The 4,891-nt window shown below is 37.9% G+C and overlaps 1 non-coding gene across 1 annotated transcript; it reads right to left on the reverse strand.

Moving 5' to 3' along the window:
- Positions 1-4,736: 4,736 nt before the first annotated feature.
- Positions 4,737-4,814, reverse strand: MIRLET7I (microRNA let-7i). Its single transcript, NR_129491.1, has one exon. It is a non-coding gene; the product is annotated as a microRNA let-7i (primary transcript).
- Between the last annotated feature and the right edge of the window lie 77 nt (positions 4,815-4,891).

A 4,891-nucleotide genomic window follows, 5' to 3' on the forward strand; every position in this document is an offset into this window, starting at 1 on the left:
ACAAGACAGTGGTTCTGGAACAAGCACCCTGGGTAGGTGCCTGAGTGAAACTTACGTTTGGAAAACACCCAGATTGGCCCATGCCACAGATTTATAGCTATTATAGACAAATGTATCCCCAACAGGATACAAATTTTTAACAGAAGAGATTTTTGTTGTACCTACTGTATATCCCCAGTGATCAGCATATAGTAGGTACTCAATATATTTTATATGAGTTTCATTCACTAAGAAAACTAAATACAGATCGGATTCTTATTCTCATTTACCTAATGTCTTATTAAATAGTATATAAATCTTTTTTCAAATATTTTATTTGACTTTATTTAATTCGACCAGAGAGGGACAGAGAGAGAAAGTGAGAAAGAAAGCTGCCAGGTCTGGGACTCGAAGTGCAGTCAACCATGTAGGAGTCCACCATCTTTAATCACTACATCACCTGCTGCTAGCCCCTAAATTTGTTTTTAAAAAACAGGAAAATATATTTCCATTTGTTTATGTATTTGTTTTTAGACTTCAGTCAGTTTCTTCTGATATCTATTTTGATAACACAGTGTTACTATACTATGACTACAAATAACCCATGCCCTGTAGCTAGATAAGGGGACTTCAGAAAGTTCGTGGAAAGATGCAATTAAAGTCATCTTAGTGCACATACACACAAAATTGAAGTCCATGCATGGTATTTTCATAATACACATTTTCCATGAGCTTTTGAAGACCCTTGTGTAATCATATGTTTAATAAGGGCTTTTAAATATATTGTGAGTAGAACATTAAAAGAGCAACCTCTTCAGAGCCAAGATGTGACCTGGAGCTTTAGGCACTGGATCCCACAGGACTGGCTGCACATTTCAAGTCCTGGACCTGGTAGCCTGAAAACCACACTGGCAGTGTGTGTATGTGTGCCCTGTATCTCCAGAGTTGACAGAAGACGGGATTCATCTGCCCTGGGGCGGGAGGTGGGAGGGGGGTGATTTCTCACTTTACCTCTCTCTCTGCCTCCCTCTGGCAAGCCAATGTGCCCAACAACAAAAAATAGCCATCTTTACATCTTAATACTTTTCAGTACTTACATTCAAAGTGACATAAAACACCCATAATTGCTGTTTATTATCCAACCACAGAGCAGTTAAGAGATTTTTCATTTATAACAGAAAACAGCATAATTACATAAATGATCTAAATTGCCAATGTCTGTGGATACTTTGCGGTCCTTAATTTGAGTTTTCTGACATTTGGCATTATTTGGCTTTCTGGAAACCCTGACCTCCAAGATAAAATACTCTCAATTATATTATAATGAACTAAGAGAATCTGAAACCCAACTAAAGCAAATGGTAGAGTTTCACAAAGTATTGTCTGACACTAAGAAGAAAGGTCTAGGAACTTATACTCAAAACCTACGCAAGACTTGTATCTTAGGTTTGTTCTCATTTGTTTTACCTAGAAGACTAAAGTGCTGTCAGGTGTTAATGGCACAGGCTCAAAAGAACCCTATTCACAAATTTAGTCGCCAGAAATTCCATGTAGGCACCACTCCATTCTATCAGAACAAAACAGTACTTTCAAAAAAAGTTAACTATAAGAGGGAAATTTAATAAAAAACAAAAGTAACTCTAATTTTGAGCTAATATACTATATTCCATGTAGAACTAGCACTGTATTCTCTTAAATACAGCATATCAGTAGAAAATACAGGATTAAAATCCGTAACACCTAGACTATCACTATCAGCCACAATTGTACAGCAACAAACAAAATCAAAAGAATTCTCTACACTACTGATTTCTTACTTCTCTCCCTTAGCTCATTTACCCAAGTTTTTTCTGCCAAGACTCAAAAGTGAAGTAGGTCAGTTTCTATCACTTTTCTTGCCAGCTCACATTTTGATTCTTAAAAACTTAATACTTTTCTGTGTTTTCCTTTGGGGCAATGACCTAGCTATGCTATTATTTTGCTTTCAAGGTGCTTAACAGTGATAATCTAAGAAATCTACTTAGTGATATTCATTAGACAATCATACAGGCAATTTTAATATTTTGCTTAATTATCTAGATATTTAGTGGCACCAGTGGCTTTTCAGATTTTATGACAATGGTCATTAATTCTCTTTGGTATTACCAATCTGGCCTAACTCCCTTTTGAAGATGACTGTCTAAATTGCCTATTGTTGAAGAAATTAGAGATTGTTCAGTGGAGAAGTAATAGTACTTCCCTTGTCAGTTTCTCTCCCATGGAGGGTTAAGGTGAAATAAACATCAAAGAATGTGTAGTTATAAGAAATCTGATAGCCGCCTTCTACATATTGAAGAGCTGATCTCTGTTATCAGGTGCCTCTGGCAAAGAATACTTAGGGGGATGCTTGCCTATCTGCCAAAGGTATTTTATAATAGCTTATAAACAAAGCTTTTATAAAGAAAGAATAATCAGGGACTCTTAAGCTGGGGCAAGAAGCAAAACTGTGTTCAACGATCTTCTCCATACGGTGTGTCCTTGTATACTGGCATCTTGAGGATGGCATTTATCAAAATGGCTATTACCATAACCCAGCTTTCCTTTGGTTCCCGGCTATTACCATAACCCAGCTTTCCTTTGGTTCCTAACTTACTGAGAAGGGCACTGAAGATAATACTGTCTTATGACTTTCCTCAGTGGCTTTTTGTGACTACAAATTACTTAAACGCTTGACAGGAGACCTTTAAGGAAAGCTAATTGCACCAAGCAAATGTCAATAATAGGAAGATCATAAAGCTATATTTTTGATAAGGCAAATTTATCTTGTAGGAAATGTATCTTTTGCAACAAAGCAATATTCAATTGATAATTTTCACTGGTGTAGAGAAATTTGAAGGTAAAAAAAGGACTCGTTTTTAATAACATCAGAGATTAGAGCAGAAATACAACCGTCAGACTAAAAGCAAGTCAGCTGGTGGCGGCAGTATCTTTGTAACTTAGCATAGGGTAACAATATATGGAAGTAACTTTACATACAGCAACTCGAAAATATTACTTACGTGGACAATTTACGGGAAAACTTACTTAGCACAAGATAAACTCTGAACCCTATCTATATAGGACATTGAGCATTTCTGGTCTGATGATCCACTTAAAAGTTTAACAAATTCCCAATAGAATTTGTAATAGTGTGGGGTGCAAATGAACAACTGTTGATTCTCTATAAAAATATCAAACACTGTAGTGGGCTGACTAGCCAGGTTGGCTGAATGAAATGTTTTGTTAAGTGAATTATAGCACAATTGGAATTTATAATTAGATTATCCATAAATCAAAATTTGACATACCAACCTAGAGGCTTAGATCATTAAAAAAAAAAAGGCATTTAACAGTCCTAAATTTACTTTGCTTTTTGATATCAAGACACATCATTTAAGTATTTTCTGCATTTTAAGATCCAAAATAAGGTTCTTCACTGGCTTTTCAGAATGATGTAACTGCAGCCTGAGGACATCACACAAGGAAAGTTACTCTCAGGGCTGAACCAAACCAGATCAGGTCTACTTACTGGATCACTTTTGAATTACACCAGCATCAAAACTCCTACGGAAATGGGCAAGAGATTTAGCTGGTCTCAAATATTTTCACCTTGTATGTTCCTTTAAAGAACTGCCTTATTTTTTTCCCAACTGAGCATCGAAAAAGACCAGAAAAACTGTTGATTATACTCAAAGCTATTTTTCTGCACAAATCAAAAACAGACCTGTTTAAGAAAAACACTAACTTTTAACATCTATTTTTCTCATTGAAATAAAAATTTTAAAATACGAGTATCTTCTTTTCCACAGACTTCAGAGTATTTAGAATATCATGTAATTTTATTAATTGTCCAAATAACATGTTCTCGAATAAAAACTATTTTCCTATCAGGAATAGTGGTCACTCACGAGTCAAAACGGGTGTTATTAGATTTTACTCCAAGTATCTAAAAACCACACTTTCGACTATGAGATCATTTCCTCCCATACTAAAAAGCAACGATCGAAATAAAGTACAGCATAACATGAAAATCAAAGGGGGGGACCCACCACCCAGAAATTGTTTGAGCCCCCAAAGTTAAACTAAAAAGAAAAAAAAAACAAAAGCAAAACCACTCACGGCAGATTGCAGAAAGAATTTATTTGCCTCCATACATTAAAAAAAATCTAAACAGTGCATTCTTCGACTATAAACTCAGTTCTCACTCAAGTAGTTGCAAACAAAGTTTAATCAGAACTTCAAATTGCTTTAAGTTTACATTTTGAAAGAAATTTTAAATGTGCTGAAAGAGCCTATCAAAACCCAGATCTAAACGTTAAGGCATAAACTTTATGTAATTCCTGCGTCTACCATTCTACCGCGCGACAGGGCTGGCTCTTTCCAACCTCCAGCTGAAGAACGAACTAAAGCGGGTACAAACGAGTTTGTGTTAACTACTGAAAGAAGCATTAAAACTATGCTAGGTTGAAAAAACAAAAAACCAAAACCTAAAACTGTGTCCGTATCTTACACAATTCCACTCCTTCAGGAGCGCGAATCCAAGGGCTCAGCTCTTCCCCAGGCTGTAAAACGCATGGCGGTCCACCCCTCTCCCCGCAATGCCTTCTTCCAGGAAAACGTGCAACTAACGGTTCCCGCGGTGGCCGGGCCGGCGGGGCTCCGCGGGCTGTCCCCGCGCCCCGGAAAACAAAGGGGATTCCCAGCCATTGTCCTCCGCGGCGCTGAGCATCACCAGCACTAGCAAGGCAGTAGCTTGCGCAGTTATCTCCACAGCGGGCAATGTCACAACCCGACCAACAGCACAAACTACTACCTCAGCCAGGGCCCTGGTGTCGGGGCAGTGGGCACGGGGCAGCGAGGCAGCTCCGGCGCTCCGGTGTCCTTCCTCCGCGAC

This window comes from Tupaia chinensis, unplaced genomic scaffold (genome assembly GCF_000334495.1).
Source record: "Tupaia chinensis unplaced genomic scaffold, TupChi_1.0 Scaffold000395_1, whole genome shotgun sequence".
Taxonomy (NCBI): domain Eukaryota; kingdom Metazoa; phylum Chordata; class Mammalia; order Scandentia; family Tupaiidae; genus Tupaia; species Tupaia belangeri.